We start from the raw sequence: 24247 nt of genomic DNA, 5'->3' as shown, positions 1-24247 counted from the left end.
GCTCGCCCGCTAGCCCCGAGAATCTCGAGGAGGGGCTCGACGGAGTTGCCCGTGGCACCGCCGGCCTCGGGTTTGGCCTGCCCGTGATGAAGCCACCCCGTTCTTGACGGGATCCCTGCAACGCAAGTAGATGGTGCCGGGTTCGTCGTCCTTCCAGTGGTGAAGGAGTGACGCGAGGGGATGAGCCGTCGCGAGGATGAGGATGCGACAGGACGGCGCAGAAGTTGCCGTGGGAGGAGGAAGCAGGAGACGTGGTGGTGGAGGGGATTTGGTGGGGTGAAAGAGTGATGGGGTGTGTGTGGTTGATTTTGTGGAGACCCCGACCACCCACGACCAGGTCATGCCGCGCGCCACCCTGTTAGCCACGCGCTCGCGCGCCCCTCCCCTTCTTCCCCGGGGAGTCTCGGCTATGGATGGCCACGGTGGGGAGCTGGAGAAATTCACGGCCCGGCCGGCGGCCTTGGGTAGACGGGGATGGGGATCAAGAGAAGAAAAGATGCGCGGAGAAATCCACTCCGGGGAAGCGGTACCACGGCGTGGCACGTGGGACTCGACGGGAGATTTCTAGAGCAAAGAGGGGTCAAAGCGGTGCAGACAAAACTTGAAACTAAAAAACTGATGCAAACTGCAAGAGCCACATGATAAGGGACCAGTAAAACACAATGGCAAAGCACAAGAGAAGTTTTTGGTTGGGAAACCAACTGTATACCAACATCCAAAATTGCCAGAGAGCACCTAAGCCATACACCAGCAGAAAGCAAACTATCTAAAAGGGTACGTGTCATCTCAATATTAATCCAAAGTTCAATCCAAAATTAGGAGAAAAATTGAAGTGGTTGATCTTTAATATAGTAGTTATACAATTAGTGTACATGCGCGCATGGCATACCTTGCACATATCATTATTGCATATATTTCAATATATATCTGAACATATTATTGGGGATATATATATATATTTCAATCTCTCTCTCGATCTATATATCGTTGGTGGCCAAAAAACACACTTATATACGCATGCACTTTATGCGCAAAGGCGCGGGTGCCTCTAATAATGTGTGTGTGCACTCGATCGATGATCCCTAAACCTTAAACCCTAAAACCCTAATCCCTAATCCCTAATTAAACCCTAAACATACACCCTAAACACCCTAAACACTAAACCCTAAACCCTAGACCCTAAACCCTAAACCCTAAACACTAAACCCTAAACACTAAACCCTAAACCCTAAACACGAAACGTACACTAAACCCTAGACCCTAAACCCTAATTAACCCTAACCCTACCCTAGGTGTAGCTAACCCTAAACCCTAAACCCTACATATATATATAGGCCAACGACACTTAATTGCGCATCAAGTAGGCGACCAACTAATTAGCGCTGATAAATTAATTAACTTGAATTTTGACAAGTTCTCGAATGAAAAACACGTACATTTGATTAAGTTGCCTCACAATATATATATACTAGTTGAATACCCGTGCGCTGCCACGGCCCTTAAGTTTTTGCATCGTCGCACATGTCGCGTGCTCAATTATAGCATAGCCCATGCTCTGTTATCTCTAGCAGTTAAAATTGATTATATAAAACAGTTGAAAATCTGTTTATTCATTATCAATGCATGTAATGTAACCAAACCTAAAACCAGAATCACTACAAGGATCCTTCGAATAAACTATGCCAAGTGCAGACCAAGCAAGAACATGGATTCACATTATTCTAGTTAATAGTTACCTCAGATACATCAATATTAACCAAAACATGTATGAAATCATGTTTCCAACATATTTAGCTCAAATTCAAAAAGTGGCTATCACTACCATCAAATCCACATATGATTGTTCGATCTTCCAGTTCAGTAAATCCCTGCACCACTGATGACCCACAAGTATAGGGGGTGTATCGTAGTACTTTCGATAAATAAGAGTGTCGAACCCAACGAGGAGCAGAAGGTGTTGACAAGCAGTTTCGATGAAGGATTCACTGTAAATGCTCACAGACAAGTATTCAGGGGGTTTTGATATAGCAGATAAATAAAGTACGAGTAAGTAAAATGCGAGAGAAATAATTGCAGCGAGTGGCCCAATCCTTTTTAGCACAAAGGACAAGCCGGTTTGTTTACTTATAATGACCAAACGTTCTTGAGGACACACGGGAATTTAGTCTAGTGCTTTCGCTTCATACAGCTAATTAATCTTCATTGTTTTGATAAGTGTTGTGTGGGTGAACCTATGCTAATGCACCGCCCTTCCTAGGACTAATACATACTTGTGATTATACCCCTTGCAAGCATCCGCAACTACAAGAAAGTAATTAAGATAAATCTAACCACAAACTTAAACTCTGAGATCCTGCTATCCCTCCTGCATCGATATACCAACGGGGGTTTAGGTTTCTGTCACTCCGGCGACCCCGCAATTAGCAAACGAGTACAAGATGTATTCCCCTACGCCCATAAAGGTGAAGTATCATGTAGTCGACATTCACATGACACCAGTAGAAGAATAACACCACAACTTAAATATCATAACATTGAATACTTGTTGCGGTCAGAAACCCACCGGCGAGCAGCGACGGGCAACACAGTAGAGCCGGGAGGCTGCCAAGACTGCGGCTGGCCCTGGTCCCTCGAGCGACGGCCCGCAAAGACTCGGCACGCACGTCCGATGCTGGTGCAAGGGCGTGCCACCTGACCTATACCTGGTCAGGAAGGTGATGGATTTGCCTCGCTTAGTTTCCTGCATGGCATACACGTAAACATTAAATACGAGCCTCGATCGGCTCTCAGGTTATCCTGTGAATCGGCTCAAGGAGCCGATCCACCCAAGATTCGTACGAGGTGTACGATCACATGGTGGTCCTGCTTGATCGAAATAAAGCTAAAATGACCTACTACGATTTAGGGTTTTCACCACATAATCGGAACATCCTACGCGTGATTGAGCCTGGCGGCCACGCACGGTGATCATAAACCGACCCTAGACAAGGCCTAAAAACCAACATGAAGTTGATCCCCGGAACATCCTGTCTAGGGCTAGCAAACTACACCCTACGTGCCACTGGATCCTTCAACCCGTTTGTAAGGCCTAACTATGCAGATATTAAACTAATCCTTGAAGAACAAGGAGCAATCATAACGGATCGGATCTACTAAATAACGATCAAGCGGGGTGCCGCCCTTACACCTAAGATAGGTGTAAAGGCGGCTAGACGTCTAGGGGTTGCATGGACGAAAGCATGTAACACGACGGAACAATGCTAACCCTAACACATCTATGATAACTACGTTGCTCGCCATCAACAAGGCTTCAGCACGAGCAACGCATGAACAACGAATAAACGTTACTGCCTAGATCGCAAGATGCGATCTAGGCAGCATGATGCTTACCCGGAAGAAACCCTCGAAACAAGGGAGTTGGCGATGCGCCTAGATTGGTTTGTGATGAACGTGATTGTTGTTTATTCCATAAACCCTAGATACATATTTATAGTCCGTAGACTTTCTGACGTGGGAATAATCCCAACCGTGCACGAGCCAAATTCTATCTAACCGACACGTATCCTACTATATTTACAGATACACGGGCAAACTAGCCCAAACTTTGTATACAAGGCCGATTCATGTATTTCTTCCAAGTATATTCTTCAAGCCCATCTTTAATCGCGGCCCACCTCTGATCCGGTCAAATTCTGGTGATAACACATGCCCCCCTGGTTTTGGAAGTGTCAATTCCAAAATCACTCTGTTTTTCTTCGTCGGGTCATGTCGTGGCAGAGCAGAACCATCGCAGTATCCTTCATCATGATGCCTAGCCTTCCCAACTTCTCCGCGTGACCTGGCAATTTTTTTTTTCTTTGGGCACCACTTCCTCGGAAACTGCTGTGGCATTGAATCTCCACTATATCCCCCTATTTTAACCGCATCCTGCAGTTTCACCTCTTCATCCCCTTCGCATTAGCACTCCAAAAGCCCTCCTCTGCCACCATGTCTTCTTCCTCCTCCGCCTCATCGGGTCTTTCTTCCCTGTCCTCCCCCTCCCGCGAGCCGACGCCGGAGTGGGACCCGGAGGAGGCCCAACATTCGCCGCGCCATAGAAGACGGGGACGAGTCCAGTCACGACTTCTCCGTCTGGTCAGAAGACGACAAGTCCTCGACCGACGGGGAAAGTGACCTCCGCTTCCTCGCCGACGGGGAAATGAAGGAGGAGAGCGATGACGATCGTTTCTCCTGGGACGACTTCACCTCCTCCGAGGAGGAAGAGGAGGAGGAGGAGGACGACACCTCCTCCGACGAGCCGCCGGCCAAGCGCTTCTGCCCCTGGCCGGGTAACCTCAGCGACTTCGACAGCGACGACGACGCTGACGAGGAGGACGAGGACAACGAGGGCCCTGCCGGCGGCCGCAGCAGCAGCGATGACGAGCCAGCCGGGAGTAGCACCGACGACGGCGACGACGGCGACGATGAGGGCAGCGACGGCCCGTAGATAGGACCCTTAGCATAGGATCAGTAGTAGTAGATGGGGCAATGTATCCCCTGGTACTTCCTTTTGAGAGCAATCAGCTCTTTATGTAAGAAATCCGGCTATCAATGAAAAATCCCTTTTGATTTGATTTTGCCGATTCCCTTATGCTAATTTAGCCGATTTCCCCTCATACTGACTTTGCCGATTGTCAACTTGGGCAATGCTCAATGAGCCGATGGCAACGCATCGGTCTTTCACAATCTATCCTTCATCTCTTCAATTGATGACTTTGAGATCTGGTGGACAATGTGGAAAATCCATGCCTTCAGGAGAGCCTTAAGACCGTTGCTGAAACAACTTGACGCCGAAGCTGATACTTCTGCCGAACAGGTACCACTTGCTCGCAAATTTCCTTGCGATAGTTTCCAGTGATGACTTATAATCCCGCTCTGTTTCTTTGCAGCAACAAAATGGTCCAGAGCCTGTCAATGATGATGGATCCCCGTTCAAATTCCTCCCACCAGCTCCAGTGGTTCTCTTCCGTAGGAACTTACCACCCTTTAAAAAGATTGCGATGCAGAGCCAGCCGATTTCAATAAAATCGGCTGCCAAGAGTAAAGACTCTTCAGGGTCAGCTGCCCCCCGAGCCTCAGTCAGGGCGAGAACCGCAGTGAGAAAAGTAGCTGCCAGGAAAACTTTTATAGCATGTCAGTGTCCCTTCATCCAACTCTTGCAGACCTTTACTGAAGACAATACCAGCGAGGAGACGCAGTTCAGCCGACGAGGCTCAAGCTCGGGCACCTCTGAGGACACCACCACGCAAAAACAGCCAGATGTGCCACCATCGGCTCCCAAGAAAAGGTCAGCCCCTGAACCTGCTGCCCTTCAAGCTCCAATCAAAACAGGGCAAGGAAGCTAACGCACCAAGAGTCAATGCACCAAGAGGGCTCGGAAGGATCAGCGAACCCCTTCCTCGAACCAAGAAGCTTCAAATGTAACAGCTCTCCAACTCCTCCTGGCTCAGCTCTTGCGCTTTGCTGCCCAGATCGGCTCCCCATCCTTTTTTGCAGACTGATGAAACTTCCAGTGGGGATGTCGAGGAAGTTCTGATGCCCTCCGCAACTCTGGAGGTAACAACCTCTACAGGTGACATCGATCAAGTTGCCACCTTTGCCGAGCCCCAGGCAGAGACGCCACAGCCGATTGCTTCGTCATCGGCTGTTCCCATGGTCATAGGAGAGGTATGCTCCCTTTGTTGGGCTTGCCCTTACCCTGATCTGCAGACTTATGCTGCTTTTGTTGCTTGTCAGGGCTATGATTTCTCAGGCTTGCTGTCGTCCGATCCTGAACCTATCGAGCCGGACCACTCCACAGCACGTGATGAACCGAGCCCCGGCGTCATCGTTGACCAACTCCGATGCCTCAAAGTTCTGCTTTCTTCACCCATTGCGATACTAGTCGAAAACCCTGCGGAGGTGAAGAACACTCTTGAAGAAATCCAGCCTCACGTCCCAGTGACGCTGCAGTTGAAGCTCTGGCCAGTTGGCAAGGATGATGATGACAAGGTCGAGATCGCAGAGGTGGGCCCGCGCATGTGGCAGTTTGTGCTTGTAATTCTAAAGTCGACGGCTGTGCATCGGCTTTTATACTCTGAAGTCGATGCCCGTGCATCGGCTGTGACTTGCATACTGTTGTCTTCGATGTTTGTGCATCGGCTGTGATGATTTTTTTTACTGGCCGATTTTTCTATCGGCCCCCGATATTTTACTGCACATGTGTTGCACATGTTCATCTGATTAGGTGCCCCCCGAGCCGAATCTGTCAGGTAACTGCAGATATCGGCTCTGTAGTTAGCCAAGGTACTGTACTTGAACATCGGCATCGCCATGACTGATGTTGACTTCTTCCAGCTCGTCAGCCGACGTAAACCTGTATCCCCGCTTTCCGCCGCCCGTTAGATCGACGTTGAACACGGGCGGAACGTATAGTGAGGATAATTTTGGCCGATTTCTGGAATCGGCCTCCATGTTGATTGACTCGCTCAATGAAGGTTTTGCGACGTTTGTCCATAGATCTTTGGGGCCGATCACAAGGATCGGCCTCGCCACGTTTGTTCACAGATTTTGCTCTTATTATACGGTCAGGCCGGTGGATAGGACCAGCCCCACCCCGTTTCTCGTCACGTCGATGCGCTCGCAGTCGTCCAAAGTGATGCCTGAGAGTGGCTCTTGGCCTGCCGTCTCCCAAACGTTCATGCCAGCCGTTGAAATCTCGGCTGAGTCATCTGTGTGGACGACCTCTACTTCATCTCCATCCCACTGTATTAAACATTGGTGCATCGTGGATGGAATGCAACAATTGGCGTGGATCCAATCTCTCCCTAGCAGGACAGCATAGGTGCTCTTGCTGTCGACAATAAAGAACGTCGTAGGGATTGTCTTTCTTCCTATGGTCAGATCCACGTTCAGAACACCTTGCGCTTCAGATGCTTGGCCGTTGAAATCGCTCAGTGTAACGTTGGTCTTGATCAGATCCGAGCTAGAGCGTCCCAACCGACGTAGCATGGAGTATGGCATAATGTTGACTGCCGCTCCGGTGTCTACCAGCATCTTGTTGACAGGCTGCCCATTGATATAACCTCGTAGGTACAGGGCCTTCAGGTGTACAGCAGCTTCTTTCTCGTGGCTTCTCAAAGATAACTGGCCGTGGGCCGCAGTCAAGTTGTGCCACAGGTGCTTCGCCCAATCCTAGAGCACAAAACTCCGCTGGAAGGATGAACACCATGTTTGTGCCAGCCGATAACTCATCATCGGCTTTCCTTTGTTTGGGACGCCACTCTTTCTTTTGTGGTCGTCCTTCTTCGTCCAGAGTTCGCTGAATTTTCGCGGCCAGATCAGGCCGCGCCTTCCTTAACGTGTGCAGGTATAACCTTTCAGCTTCCTCCAAACCACGTAGCCGCTGAACCCTACGCTTTTGGGAACGGCTGAGTCTATCAGGGCACCACCTTGGCCGGTGGTACTTATCTTCTTCTTCTTCATCGTCGTCTTCTAATTCCTCGAGATCTTCCACCCGAGAGGACTCAGCGTACTTGTTCTGAGATGGGAGCGGCCCTAGACGTTGAATGCGACACGTCCCTGCACCCTTCTTCTTCTCTTTACATTCTGGGCAGTTGCCGATTGTAGGCAATCGGCTCATTCCTGAATCCCAGCAGTGTCTGAAGAAAGGACAGTCCCAGTGCCTATCCACGTCGTCTTGTTCCCTTGACTTCTCCTTGGCATGGCGCCCATATCTCTCCTCGTAGCGATCATGCCGGCGGTCTCTCCTAGCGTCTCTGCTAGCCAGACGATCTCTTTCGTCGTCGTCGTCATATCGCCGGCGTTGGTCGTATTGACTCACGTATTTGTTGAGGAGATGATCAGAGAGAGGTCGCTGATATCGCACATTCTTCACTTCTCCCTCTGTGACGTAGCGCTTGCCATCGTGCCGGAGCCGATCGCGTGGAGCGGCTTCCTCTTTGTCCTTGTTATGAGAGCAGCTGCCCTCGTCTCTGTCCTTACCAGAGTGGTGCCCAGGTCCTACCATGTTGATGCTGAACGAGAAACCTGGCTGGCACCTCCCAGGGTAAGTGCACTCCACCATGTTAACGGCGGGGAAGGGGTGCGTGTCGACTTTCATGGCGTACTGGCTAAAAATTAACCGCCCTTGTTCTATCGCCATTTGGATCTGCTGACGCCACACCCTGCAGTCGTTGGTGGTATGGGTGAACGTGTTATGCCACTTGCAGTATGGCTTTCCGTTCAGCTCCTGTGCCGTGGGGATTTTGTGGCCTTCGAGTAACTTTAGCTGCTTCTCCTTAAGTAAGAGGTCGAAAATTTGCTCAGCTTTAGTAACGTCGAATTCAAACCCTCTTGGAGGACCTTGTGGCTTAACCCACTTGCAGGACACGGGGCTTGCCCCCCGAGTCCATTCAGCCACTGCTACCTCTTGATCTCCCGCAGAGCCTTCATCTTCATCTGCCTCAACCAGGACCACCGCACGCTTGAATTTATCCTGGTATACCTCTGGGTGGTGCTGTTCATATAACGACAGCTTCTGCACCATATGCGCCAGTGAAGGGTACTCTGCTTGGGAGGCCACATCCTTGATCGGTGATGCAAGACCCACCACCGCCAACTCGACTGCTTCTTTTTCAGTCACACGAGCCGAATAGCATCGGTTCCTAACAGTCCTGAAGCGCTGGATGTATTCTGATACCGTTTCTCCGCGCTTCTATCGCACTTGTGCTAGATCGGCAATGCCAGGCTCGGAAGACTCTGAGTGATACTGTAGGTGGAACTGTTCTTCCAACTGCTTCCAAGTCCGGATTGAGTCTGGCGGCAGCGATGTGTACCACCCAAAAGCCGATCCTGTGAGGGATAGTGCGAAGAACCTCACACGTAGTTCATCTGATGCTGAGATCGTGCCCAGCTGCGCCAAATATCGGCTCACATGCTCGATTGAGCTGGAGCCATCTGACCCACTAAACTTGGAGAATTCGGGGAGCCGATATTTGGGTGGTAGTGGGATCAAATCGTACTCGTTGGGGTACGGCTTGGAATAGCCGATTGCCCTCCTTTTCGGCACCATGCCGAACTGGTCTCTTAAGATTGTACTGATCTGATCCGCGGTGATGGCTGCAGGAGTCGAACTCTGAAGATTCGCTGGAGTGGTATACTTAGCCAGCCACGCTTGCTTCTCAAGCTCTGAGCCAACTGCAGGAGTTGAGCTCTGGAGGTTCGTCGGAGTGGCATACTTAGCTAGCCACGTCTGCTTCTCAAGATCTGTTCCAGAAGTTCCTCCTGCTGTTCTAGAAGTCCCTGCTGTTGCAGTCTGGTTTGAGAGAACCCAGCTGCTGCAGTCTGGCACGTATGTGCACGTGTATCCGTGAGGGATCTCCTTAGGCGCCTCATACAAGAACTGGTAATAACTAGGGTCACCACCGATCTTGTAGACGATGTATGCCGATGAACTCGGCACCTCTGGTGCTGCCAACGCGAACGGCAGCGGTGGTCGGGACTGGAGTGGTATCTCTCCTTGGTGAGTCCCCAGAGCTGGTCCTGACGGAGAATACTGATGGCTCATGATTTCCTGGATCACCCGAAGGGCGACACGCTCCAAAGTGTTCACCAGGCTTTCAGAATGGCGGTGCAGCGAATGAGCTACCATGAAATTAATCTCCTGACGCAGAGACCTGGTGCGTTCTTCTGAAGGGGTAGACAGGTCCACTCCATCGAGCACGCCTTCAGGCGAGAACCCCTTCCACCTGATGCCGTGTGAGCGGGTTCTCTGGAAAGAGCCGATGAGGTCGGCTTCGAGGATAGCTTTGACCTCGTCATACTTCTTCTTGAGCTCCTCAATCAGATCCTCGTACGTGACCGGAGTACCTTCCGCCATCTCAGATGTAGACGACGATGTAGCTGATGTCGAAGACTGTCCCACCGGGCGTGCCAGAATGTGTTGCGGTCAGAAACCCACCGGCGAGCAGCGACGGGCAACACAGTAGAGCCGGGAGGCTGCCAAGACTGCGGCTGGCCCTGGTCCCTCGAGCGACGGCCCGCAAAGACTCGGCACGCACGTCCGATGCTGGTGCAAGGGCGTGCCACCTGACCTATACCTGGTCAGGAAGGTGATGGATTTGCCTCGCTTAGTTTCCTGCATGGCATACACGTAAACATTAAATACGAGCCTCGATCGGCTCTCAGGTTATCCTGTGAATCGGCTCAAGGAGCCGATCCACCCATGATTCATACGAGGTGTACGATCACATGGTGGTCCTGCTTGATCGAAATAAAGCTAAAACGACCTACTACGATTTAGGGTTTTCACCACATAATCGGAACATCCTACGCATGATTGAGCCTGGCGGCCACGCACGGTGATCATAAACCGACCCTAGACAAGGCCTAAAAACCAACATGAAGTTGATCCCCAGAACATCCTATCTAGGGCTAGCAAACTACACCCTACGTGCCACTGGATCCTTCAACCCGTTTGTAAGGCCTAACTATGCAGATATTAAACTAATCCTTGAAGAACAAGGAGCAATCATAATGGATCGGATCTACTAAATAACGATCAAGCGGGGTGCCGCCCTTACACCTAAGATAGGCGTAAAGGCGGCTAGACATCTAGGGGTTGCATGGACGAAAGCATGTAACATGACGGAACAATGCTAACCCTAACACATCTATGATAACTACGTTGCTCGCCATCAACAAGGCTTCAGCACGAGCAACGCATGAACAACGAATAAACGTTACTGCCTAGATCGCAAGATGCGATCTAGGCAGCATGATGCTTACCCGGAAGAAACCCTCGAAACAAGGGAGTTGGCGATGCGCCTAGATTGGTTTGTGATGAACGTGATTGTTTTTTATTCCATAAACCCTAGATACATATTTATAGTTCGTAGACTTTCTGACGTGGGAATAATCCCAACCGTGCACGAGCCAAATTCTATCTAACCGACACGTATCCTACTATATTTATAGATACACGGGCAAACTAGCCCAAACTTTGTATACAAGGCCGATTCATGTATTTCTTCCAAGTATATTCTTCAAGCCCATCTTTAATCGCGGCCCACCTCTGATCCGGTCAAATTCTGGTGATAACAATACTACTCAACCATAATTCACTACTAACATTTAGACTTCACCCATGTCCTCAAGAACTAAACGAACTACTCACGAGACATCATATGGAACATGATCAGAGGTGATATGATGATGAATAACAATCTGAACATAAACCTTGGTTCAATGGTTTCACTCAATAGCATCAATAACAAGTAGAAATCAATACCGGGAGAGTTTCCCCTATCAAACAATCAAGATCCAACCCGAATTGTTATAGCGGTGACGAGGTGCAGCGGTGGAGATGGCGGTGATGATGATGAAGATGATGGTGATGATGATGGAGATGATGTCCAGCTCGATGACGGTGACGATGGCGTCGATTTCCCCCTCCGGGAGGGAATTTCCCCGGTGGATTCCTGCCCGCCGGAGAGCTCTTTTCTCTCTGGTGTTTTCCGCCCCGCAGAGGTGGCTGTGACTCTTCGCGACTATCCCTCCGGAGCTTAGGTTTTCGGGACGAAGAAGTACGCGAAGGAGAGGAGGCCAGAGGGGGCTGTGGGCCCCCTCCTCACAAGGCGGCGCGGCTAGGCCTTGGCCCGCGCCGGCCTATGAGGTGGGCCCATGGCGGCCCTCCTCGGCTCCCCCTTCTGGCTCCCTTCGTCTTCTGGAAAAATAGGATTTTTCATATAATTTCCGTTAATTGTTGATCTTCCGAAATATTGCATTCTGACGGCGCTTTTTCCAGCAGAATCCTGACTCCGGTGCGCGATCCTCCAATAATCATGAAACATGCAAAATAGATGAAATAACATAAGTATCATCTCCAAATATGAAATATATCAATGAATAACAGCAAATTATGATATAAAATAGTGATGCAAAATGGACGTATCAACTCCCCCCAAGCTTAGACTTCGCTTGTCCCCAAGCGAAACTGAACTCAGTAAACAAGACCACATGTTTATGGAGTGAAGAGTCGATAAGTAAAATACGGACAAGAAGCATCATATTAATTCACACAAGACATTCTAGTGAACAACTTCCCAATATGATTCAACTTGAAACAAGTAAAAGGAAATCACAAATAAAGGTGCATAGGAAATCATAATTGGTAATGGCAAACTTCGTTCTTGGTCAGAGAACATTTAACAGATTATACTTATCTATTGAGCAGCGCTCTCATATTAAAGCTTATAATAAACTTGCATACTCAATCAGAGTAATCTCCTCATAATCATTGATAATCTTCAAAGCTATATTCAATCAGATAAAACTTGCACTAAACAAGGAAGAATAAAAGGCATGATTAAATATATCACAATATAGATGGTCGGATCACAACAACTCAAAGGCTTGCTTAAGATGGAGAGAAATAGGTTTACTGACTCAACATAAAGTAAAAGACAGGCCCTTCGCAGAGGGAAGCAGGATTAAATCATGTGCTAGAGCTTTTAAGTTTTGAAATCATATAGAGAGCATAAAAGTAAAGTTTTGAGAGGTGTTTGTTGTTGTCAACGACTGGTAGCGGGTACTCTAACCCCCTTGCCAGACAAACTCTCAAAGAGAGGCTCCCATAAAGTTTTATTTTTGGTTGACACTCCTTCCAACCTTTGCTTTCACAAACCATGGCTAACCGAATCCTCGGGTGCCTGCCAACAATCTCATACCATGAAGGAGTGCCTTTTTATTTCAGTTTTATTTAGATGACACTCCTCCCCACCTTTGCTTTCTCAAGCCATGGCTAACCGAATCCTCGGGTGCCTTCCAATAATCACATACCATGGAGGAGTGTCCATTTGTAAAATTACGAAAGTTAATTAATTTGGGACTGGGAACCCCATTGCCAGCTCTTTTTGCAAAATTATAGGATAAGTGGATGAAGCCACTAGTCCATTGGTGAAAGTTGCCCAACAAGATTGAAAGATAAAACACCACATACTTCCTCATGAGATATAAAATATTGACACAAATAAGGGATGATAAATTTTGAATTGTTTAAAGGTAGCACATGAAGTATTCACTTGGAATGGCGGGAAATACCACATAGTAGGTAGTTATGGTGGACACTCATGGCATGGGTCTTGGGTTAAAGGTTTGGATGCACGAGAAGTATTCCCTCTCGGTGCAGGTCTTTGGCCAGCAAGGTTAATTAGCAAGCATAAGAGTTGAGGGAAACAAACAAATATACATGTGATAGAAATAATCATGCATCTTCCTTGTAAGCACAAACAAATTTAACTTCAGAACACTAAGCTAGGAACTAACAAGAAAGATAATAACATATCTACATGTATTTCCTCTTTTCTACTTAAACTCAAAGTGTTGTTGCTATTGACCAATGCTAAGTTTGCCAAAACCAAATAGATTTAATCAATGCTCCCAAAGTGATACCGATACTTAACAACAAGATCGATCATATAATAGAGATTGCAAACTAAAATAAGATGTGCAATATGTAAATGATAGAACTCCTCATTAATATTCCATAACGATAACTCACACCAAGGGATACATAGATAACCAACTAAAGAGAGATACTTCCATACCGCAACACATCTTATATGATAACTTCCCTACTCATGATATGACACTACTTCATAATAAAAAGGTAAAAGGTAGTGATGATGTGATACCGCGGCACTCCCCCAAGCTTGGAACAAACCAAGGGGATGCCAATACCGATGATGAATTACTCCTTCGGTGGTGATGGTGATGGTCCGTTCCGGCGATCCTTAAAGATCTCCTTCAGCTTCAGCTTCTCAGTTTGGTAGTTCTGCACTAAGACTCGAAGAGATTCATTGTTATCTGAAAGTGGCGGTGGCAGCCTTGTGATAGGAATTGAGTAATGTTCCAGCATTCTGCGAAGTCGGTGGTTCTCCCTAAGAATTATCTCCACTTCCCTTCTCAACGCACGGTATTGATCACAAAACTCATCGGTAACCCGTAGTGCTTCCTCCACACAAGGGAAAGAGTTGAGGCTAAAAGCAGGCGGTAGAGGTCCCTGCAGGTTATGAGAAAAAGAACGTCCAGTGTTAACCGATCCCACCAAGATTGGCTTACTCCCCACAGCTTGCCGCTTCCTTTTCATTGATGACGTCCCCTTCACTTCCTCCTTGAATTCTCCTTGCAGCTCGAGGTCTTGAATATCTTCCTCCAAAGGCTCCTTGTCCTTGTTGTTGGAGACCATGATGCTTCTAGATCAAAAACAAATCCTGGCAGAAAACAGCTCGAAACAAAACACGTCGAGAAAACGATATACGGACCTCCAGGGGTCCGCGGGATTATATAGCAAAAAATTTCGCGACAGAAGGAAAGTACCAGGTTGAACCAGAGTCGGAGGGGAGCAACGAGGTGGCCTCCTCACAGGGCGGCGCGGCCAGACTGGGGCCCGCACCGGCCTGTGGGGGCATGCCCTCGTGCGTCTCCTCCACTCCGTTTCGATCTCGTAATTTTTCATATTTTCCAAAAGTTGCAAAAACATTGTTCGGAAAGTTAAACGCGGACCTTTTCTTTCCAGAACTGTTACCTATTCAAAGTCGAACTCTGCATGACTATCAACTTGGCCTTTGATGAAGGCCTCCGGAGTTACCACTTGAATAACATCAACATCTTTATTATAAGAATCACCAGAGATATAATGCTTGAGTCTTTGTCCATTCACCACTTGTGTGGCAGTACCTTGCAGAGAGCTAATCTTAATTGCTCCTGATCGGTACACCTCATCAATGCCATATGGTCCTTCCCATTTTGAGAGTAATTTCCCTGCAAAAAATCTGAGACAAGACCAATACAATAGGACTTTATCTCCAACATTAAATCCTCTTTTGATAATTCTTCTATCATGCCATTTCTAACTTTCTCTTTAAAGAGTTTAGCATTTTCATAAGCTTCACTTCTCCATTCATCTAGGGAACTCAATTGTAGCAATCTTTTCTTACCAGCAAGTTTAGGAGCTTTATTTAGTTCTCTTACAGCCCAGTAAGCTTTGTGCTCTAGTTCTAAAGGTAAATGACAAGCTTTCCCATAAACCATTTTATACGGAGACATACCCATGGGATTTTTATAAGCAGTTCTATAAGCCCATAGTGCTTCCTTTAATTTAATAGCCCAGTTCTTTCTAGATTTATTAACAGTCTTTTGCAAGATAGATTTAATTTCTCTATTTGATAATTCTACTTGCCCACTAGTTTGAGGATGATAAGCGGAAGCAATTCTATGATTAATACCATATTTAGCAAGATTTTTTCTAAAACCACCATGAATAAAATGAGAACCTCCATCAGTCATAATATATCTAGGTACTCCAAATCTAGGAAAAATAATATCGAAAAGCATTTTTAAAGAAGTCTCACCATTAGCACTTTTTGTGGGTATAGCTTCCACCCATTTAGTAACATAATCAACAGCGACAAGTATATGAGTGTTACCTTCTGAAGAAGGGAAAGGACCCATGAAGTCAAATCCCCAACAATCGAATGGTTCAATAACAAGAGTATAATTCATAGGCATCTCATTGCGTCTGGAGATATTACCAACCCTTTGACATTCATCACAAGATAAGATAAACTTCCTTGCATCTTTGAAGGGAGTTGGCCAATAGAAACCTGATTGTAGAACCTTTTGCGCAGTTCTATCTCCGGCGTGATGTCCTCCATAAACACTACCATGACACTTAGTCAATATCTCTTGTTGTTCATATTCGGGAACACATCTTCGCATAATACCATCCACTCCTTCTTTATATAAGTGTGGGTCATCCCAAAAATAATGCCTCAAGTCATAAAAGAATTTCCTCCTTTGCTGAGCTGAAAAGGTTGGAGGCAAGTACTTGGAAACAACAAAGTTAGCATAATCAGCGTACCAAGGACTATCTCGCGAGCTCACCTTTATTACAGCCAATTGTTCATTTGGAAAACTATCATTAACAGGAACAGGATCATAAGTAATATTTTCCAATCTAGACAAATTATCAGCAACAGGATTATCAGCACCTTTCCTATCTATAATATGTAAATCAAATTCTTGCAAAAGAAGTACCCATCTAATAAGCCTTGGCTTAGCATCTTTCTTTGTCATAAGGTATCTAATTGCAGCATGATCAGTATGAATTGTGACTTTTGAATCAACAATATAGGATCTAAACTTGTCACAAGCAAAGACTACAGCTAATAATTCTTTTTCAGTTGTAGCATAATTTCTTTGAGTAGCATCAAGAGTTTTGCTAGCATAATGAATAACATTTAATTTCTTATCTACTCGCTGTCCAAGAACAGCGCCAACAGCAAAATCACTAGCATCACACATAATTTCAAAAGGTAAATTCGAATCAGGAGGTTCAACTACAGGAGCAGTTGTTAAGGCTTTCTTTAGAGTTTCAAAAGCTTCCTTACAATCATCATCAAAAACAAAAGGGACATCTTTTTGAAGAAGATTAGTAAGAGGCTTTGAAATCTTAGAAAAGTCTTTAATAAATCTCCTATAAAACCCAGCATGACCAAGAACACTACGAATACCTTTAACATCCCTAGGATAGGGCATCTTCTCAATTGCTTCAACTTTAGCTCTATCAACTTCAATACCTGTCTCGGAAATTTTATGTCCTAATACAATTCCTTCATTAACCATAAAGTGACACTTCTCCCAATTAAGAACAAGGTTAGTTTCTTCACATCTCTGCAAAACTTTATCGAGGTTTCGCAAGCAATTATCAAAAGAATTCCCATAGACAGAAAAATCATCCATGAATACCTCTACAATACTCTCACAAAAGCCATGAAAAATAGCAGACATGCATCATTGAAAAGTAGCAGGAGCATTACATAAACCAAAAGGCATACGCCTATAAGCATAAGTTCCATAGGGACAAGTGAAAGTTGTCTTCTCTTGATCCTTAGTTTTAACAGCAATTTGTGAGAACCCAGAATAACCATCAAGAAAGCAAAAATGAGTATTCTTAGACAACCTCTCTAACATTTGGTCAATAAAAGGTAAAGGGTAATGATCTTTCTTAGTAACCTTATTAACTTTTCGATAATCAATGCACATTCTATACCCTACAACTACTCTTTGAGGGATGAGCTCATCATTATCATTAGGCACAACAGTCATTCCTCCTTTCTTAGGAACACAATGCACAAGACTAACCCATCTACTATCAGCAATAGGATATATAATACCTGCTTCAAGAAGTTTTAATACCTCATTCCTTACCACATCCTTCATCTTCGGAATTAGACGACGCTGATGTTCAACAACAGGCTTTGCATCATCTTCCATATTGATAGCATGTTGGCAAATAGAGGGAGAAATCCCCTTCAAATCATCAAGAGTGTAGCCAATAGCTCCTCGGTGTTTCTTCAATATTTCCAATAACCTTTCTTCCTTAAATTCTGAAAGCTTAGAACTAATAATAACATGATATATTTTCTTATCATCAATATGAGCATACTTAAGATTATCAGGCAATGGTTTTAAATCAAAAACAGGATCTTCCTTTGGTGGTGGTGTTGTACCTAAATCTTCAACCGGCAAGTCATGTTTAAGAATAGGTTGACAAAGGAAAATTTCATCAAGCTCATTTCTTTCTTCCCTAAAGACTTCACTCTCACTATTCTCCAGATGTTGCTGCAAAGGATTATTAGGAGCAAGAGCAATAGACGCACACTGTTCAACTCTAAAATCATTATTAGGCGAATCAGCTTTATAAGGAGTTTTGACAAATTTAGAGAAATTAAACTCATAAGATTCCCCAGCAAATTTAGTCAAAATTTTCTCCTTCTTGCAATCTATAACAGCTCCACAAGTATTTAGAAAAGGTCTACCAAAAATGATAGGACAATACTTACTAGCAGCAGAACCAAGTACCAAAAAGTCAGCAGGATATTTAATCTTACCACATAGAACTTCCACATCTCGAACAATACCAATTGGAGAGATAGTTTCTCTATTAGCTAGCCGATTTCTTCAAGTTCACAAGAACCAATTTCGTGCATAATCTCCTTGTAAAGCTCATAAGGAATAGCACTAATACTTGCACCAATATCACATAAACCATAATAACAATGATCACCAATTCTAACAGATAGCATAGGAACACTAGTTTTTCTAGACTTATTAGGATGCGAAACAATATTAGAAGCATCTTCACAGAAAATAATATGACCATCTTCCACATTTTCAGTCACAAGATCTTTAACTATTGCAATAGCAGGCTCAACTTTTATTTGCTCTTCAGGTTCTATAGGTTTCTTTTCACTTTTATTAACCGCACTATTTATAACAGAGTACTCCTTCATTTTAGCAGGGAAATGAGTTTTTTCAATATAAGCCTCAGGAATAACATGATCAACAGTTTCAATTACTACACATTTATTTATAGATGAATCAATTTTATCTTTATACGGTTCATGATACTTATCAAAATTCTTCTTAGGAAATTCATAATGAGAGGCAAAAGCTCTATAAAGATTTGCAACAACTTGAGAATCAAGACCATAAGTAGCACTCATATTACGAAATTTATCAGTATCCATAAAAACTTCAATGCATTTATAATCATAGTTTATACCTGACTCTCTATCTTTGTCGTTCTCCCATCCTTCAGTATTTTCCTGGATCCGATCAAGAAGGTCCCTTTTATACTCTTCTTTGTTGCGTGTAAATGATCCAGAACAAGAAGTATCCAGCAAAGTCTTATCTTGAGAAGACAGTCTTGCATAGAAATTATCAATAATAATATTACCAGGAAGCTCATGAATGGGGCATTTGAGCATTAAAGACTTCAATCTCCCCCAAGCTTGGGCAATACTCTCTCCATCATGAGGCCAGAAATTATATATGCGGTTCCGATCTTTGTGAATTTCACTTGGAGGATATAATTTAAAATAAAATAGAGGCACAATATCCTTCCAATCAAGAGAATCACCATTCTTCAGCAATTTATACCAATGCGCCACTTTACCAGACAGCGATATAGAGAATAGTTTCTTTCTAACTTCATCCATAGCAATACCTGCACATTTGAATAACCCGCATAATTCATGTAGAAACAGTAAATGATCACCAGGATGGACAGTTCCATCCCCTTCATAGCGGTTATCCACAACACGTTCAATAATTTTCATAGGTATTTTATATGGAACCTCTTTCTCACCTGGCGCCTCATCCACTACCTTTGCAGTAGTAGTAGATTTTCCAAATAGGAATTCAAGAGAAGATCTCTCCATAATGAATTATAGCAGCAGGCAGAAATAAAATTAGCACATACAGTAAAGGTTTTCCTTACCAATTCCACTTACCAATAGCGCTTCACTCCCCGGCAACGGCGCCAGAAAATAGTCTTGATGACCCACAAGTATAGGGGGTGTATCGTAGTACTTTTGATAAATAAGAGTGTCGAACCCAACGAGGAGCAGAAGGTGTTGACAAGCAGTTTCGATGAAGGATTCACTGTAAATGCTCACAGGCAAGTATTCAGGGGGTTTTGATATAGCAGATAAATAAAGTACGAGTAAGTAAAATGCGAGAGAAATAATTGCAGCAAGTGGCCCAATCCTTTTTGGCACAAAGGACAAGCCGGTTTGTTTACTTATAATGACCAAACGTTCTTGAGGACACACGGGAATTTAGTCTAGTGCTTTCGCTTCATACAGCTAATTAATCTTCATTGTTTTGATAAGTGTTGTGTGGGTGAACCTATGCTAATGCACCACCCTTCCTAGGACTAATACATACTTGTGATTATACCCCTTGCAAGCATTCGCAACTACAAGAAAGTAATTATGATAAATCTAACCACAGCCTTAAACTCCGAGATCCTGCTATCCCTCCTGCATCGATATACCAACGGGGGTTTAGGTTTCTGTCACTCCGGCGACCCCGCAATTAGCAAACGAGTACAAGATGTATTCCCCTAGGCCCATAAAGGTGAAGTATCATGTAGTCGACGTTCACATGACACCACTAGAAGAATAACACCACAACTTAAATATCATAACATTGAATACTACTCAACCATAATTCACTACTAACATTTAGACTTCACCCATGTCCTCAAGAACTAAACGAACTACTCACGAGACATCATATGGAACATGATCAGAGGTGATATGATGATGAATAACAATCTGAACATAAACCTTGGTTCAATGGTTTCACTCAATAGCATCAATAACAAGTAGAAATCAATACCGGGAGAGTTTCCCCTATCAAACAATCAAGATCCAACCCGAATTGTTACAGCGGTGACGAGGTGCAGCGGTGGAGATGGCGGTGATGATGATGAAGATGATGGTGATGATGATGGAGATGATGTCCAGCTCGATGACGTTGACGATGGCGTCGATTTCCCCCTCCGGGAGGGAATTTCCCCGGCGGATTCCTGCCCGCCGGAGAGCTCTTTTCTCTCTGGTGTTTTCCGCCCCGCAGAGGCGGCTGTGACTCTTCGCGACTATCCCTCTGGAGCTTAGGTTTTCGGGACGAAGAAGTACGCGAAGGAGAGGAGGCCAGAGGGGGCTGTGGGCCCCCTCCTCACAAGGCGGCGCGGCCAGGCCTTGGCCCGCGCCGGCCTATGAGGTGGGCCCATGGCGGCCCTCCTCTGCTCCCCCTTCTGGCTCCCTTCATCTTCTAGAAAAATAGGATTTTTCATATAATTTCTGTTAATTGTTGATCTTCCGAAATATTGCATTCTGACGGTGCTTTTTCCAGCAGAATCCTGACTCCGGTGCGCGATCCTCCAATAATCATGAAACATGCAAAATAGATGAAATAACATAAGTATCATCTCCAAATATGAAATATATCAATGAATAACAGCAAATTATGATATAAAATAGTGATGCAAAATGGACGTATCAACCACCCCCCTAATGTTTTTATCCTGCAAGAGAGAGAATGTGGGCACCAATGATAGGACTGGTTTAAATGTACTATGTCTTGCTTTGTATTCCAAGTATCTATTTCTCATTTATTGTATATACCCCACGGGAATCATCACAATAGAACAGATAATCATTAGGTTTCATATTATGTAACAAAGACATTACTGGATCTGGATCACACTTTTACCCAGACGCACAAAAAATTAAGATGAATTACTCACTTTCACACAAAAGTTAAGATGAACAACTCAATTTCTTAGGTCTGACTCTTGTGTATGTATTCAATTCAGGTCATCGGTACATGCTCACAACACATATAGATTATAGAAGATAACCTAGAATTGGGTGTCAGTACTTATGTGTGCATCCGTATCCATACAGATCATCCTTACATAGATAACAATTTTCTCAGGAAATACTACCTCCGTATCATATAATAAGGCGTCCTCATTTTACGTGCTTTTTGTTTGACCATGAATTACTTTAAATATATAAAGATTATTTGTAAAAAATTACCATCATTAGAAAGTGCTTTTAAATACGAATCCAATGGTGCTAATTACATATAATATAATCAAGATTTTGTTGCTCAATTTATATGGTCAAAGTTCGTCTTGGAATACGCGTGTACCTTATTCCTTGAAACGGAGGTAGTACATGAACATGAGTAATGTATTAAACGTGAAACTAACACCACTACGCAAGAAGTAACAGCATAAAGTCATAACACTACACATAGTAGATAATCCTTGGAGTGGTCTGTTATTTTTCGTATCCATGGATCAATTACTTCATAATAAATGTGCTACAAAAATAAAACAATTTTCATAAATTGATAATTATGGTGCAAAAGTAACAACATAAACTTCTGATGCTTAGCAGAATGGAACAGGTACCAAGGATCATATAGAGCACCATCTTGCGCTACGAGCACTGACTCTATCGCGACCTTCGCAGGATCTCAAGAAAATCCCCTTTACAAGATCACAACATCTTAATGAGTTATAGTTGAATGCCTGTGCGCTGCGACGGCCCTTAACTTTTTGTGTCGTCGCACATGCCGCGTGCTCAATTATAGCATAGCCCATGCTATGTTATCTCTAGGAGTTAAAATTGATTATAGAAAATAGTTGAAAATCTATATTATCTCACATCCTAGTCTGTCGACCTTGTTGCCAGCAAGCTCGAGCCGCTCCTATATTATCTCACATGACAGTTAGAACGGCTAGGAAGATTTTCTATAGAACTGAGCAGGATAGGAAGATTTTCCGGGCTGAGCACGCGTTGTGAGCCGTACTCAAGCATCTCTGAGATCTGGCTATACATGCAAATGATACACACATGAGGATTGTTTGGTTCATATGCGGCCAAGTAAAAATGATTTCAAATGGGAAGTACCTAGTACCTATCCATGAACGTGGAAGTACCAGTGATAGAGGGGACAACTTGCAATATAAGTCCAGCCAAAGTTCCTAGAACTTCACGTCTGTTAAAGTTGGAAAATTATTGTTAATGCACTTTACTTTCTTGCTTAACTAATAAGTTCCTTTGACAATCTGAAAGTCTAGGTAGTGACACAGAGAGAAAGATGCTAAATGTATCGCTGTCCTCGTAATTTCATTAATCAAATGCAGTAACTGTAATGATCAGGCAAAGAACATCAATTTACCTTGAATCAATTGAAAGTCCTCTACAATGTCTGCAGCTCGCGTATGGAACAAACCACTAAATCTCGGCTAGAAGAGTCAGAAATATCCCAATAATCCTGAAGCCCATGTTTCCGAGCCACATGAGACTGAAGAACCGTCCATAAGAACTGCAGTATACATTCAGAGTTTCGGATAGGGTGCTACCTTGCATCTGTTGCACACTGGGGAACTTGATGTTGACGAAGTACTCTGATAGGATTCTTGTGTTCCTGTCAGTGCTCCAAAAAATGTACCACTGTGGATTATGCATGTTGTCGACAAGAATGTTGTAGTCGTTACTGATGGGTAGAACCATAAAACTGGGAGGACCTGGCTAGGATGGCTAGGATGGCCTCTGACTGACCCATCAGCACACGGCGATGTGTGTCTCATTGTTCTCATCTACCTTGGCTACCATTCGACTGGACAAAAATAATTTCATACATGTTAGTCTTATCATGAACTGCTTAACTTGGACAATCAGAACATATTTTGTACCTGCTTTATTTGTGTTCATCGCATAGTCAAATTAATGCATGAATCAATTGCTTCCCTGGCTTGGGAAGCAAGACCTTCAGAGTACAGGCTTATCCTGGACTTGGCTTTGCTGCTCTTGGCTACAATACAAAATCATGGCTTAAAATAGGAGACAAGATCACAGGTATCTCATGCAAAGTAATAAGGTAAGCAAATAATAAGCATGCAGACATACAAGAGACTATAGTAAGCGGCTGTTGTGATTGACGCATGCCATACCTTTATAGCAACTGACAACGGATTCTTGTTATCTTGTAATTGATTTGTCTCAGAAAATTTCAGAAGAATGCAATAAAGAAAATTGAACTGACGGGTATTGTGGCACCAGACGGTTCTGCGCTGATCCCATTTCTCTCTCTGACCCTCCAAGTCACCACTCACCACTGACTCTAGCGTCCTCAGCAGCCTTCTGTCGCTGGTGCTAACCGATTTTCATCATTGTCCAACTTCCCAAAGCCCATCTCATGAACATGATGGCATGAGGCACCTCTTTTTGTCTTCCTCCACAACAACCAGGTCGCTACCATTGTTGTTGAGGTTCAGCAAATCAACAAGCAGGACTTAGAAAAGGGAGATGACAGTAATCTGACAGCTCCCTGCAACAAATATATCATCGAATACCCGTTGAAAGAACATGTCCATTGCCCATGTGTGGTTTTGGTAATTGATGACAATCCCTATGGGCTAACGATTGCATTGAGAATCAATCTTAGGTCAAGTCCATAGCTATGTGTTGGACTCAAGGTTGTAAGATGGAGAAGACGGAGTACAATGATGAAGATGGTGTCGAAGAGAGACGAAGACGACGTAGAAGATGAAGAGAGAAGACGGTGGCGAAGACGGTGTTGAAGATGGATGAAGACGGTGGCGTGCGTATATGTTGGAGGAAGACGGTGGCATGCACAATCATGAAAAGGATGAAGACGGAGCTTGCCGACTCGAGAAGAACGCGCAAGGACTAGGTTTGTGCTCGATAGGATAGTGAGTATCGCATCATCGGAGAGAGCTCAAACCTTGCATGCATTGCATCGTGTTCTTGGTTCTTCTTGGTTCTTATGCATGAAA

The 24247-nt window shown here is 44.6% G+C and overlaps 1 long non-coding RNA gene across 1 annotated transcript; it reads right to left on the bottom strand.

Moving 5' to 3' along the window:
* Positions 1 to 22549: 22549 nt before the first annotated feature.
* LOC127338376 (uncharacterized) lies at positions 22550 to 22983 on the bottom strand. Its single transcript, XR_007874332.1, has 2 exons — positions 22811 to 22983; positions 22550 to 22722 (listed from the first exon to the last, which is right to left on the bottom strand). It is a non-coding gene; the product is annotated as an uncharacterized lncRNA (long non-coding RNA).
* Positions 22984 to 24247: the final 1264 nt, after the last annotated feature.

The sequence above is a fragment of the Lolium perenne genome, chromosome 3 (genome assembly GCF_019359855.2).
Source record: "Lolium perenne isolate Kyuss_39 chromosome 3, Kyuss_2.0, whole genome shotgun sequence".
Lineage (NCBI taxonomy): Eukaryota > Viridiplantae > Streptophyta > Magnoliopsida > Poales > Poaceae > Lolium > Lolium perenne.
Note: the sequence above shows the minus strand (reverse complement) of the source record. Positions and strands in the feature narration are given on the sequence as shown.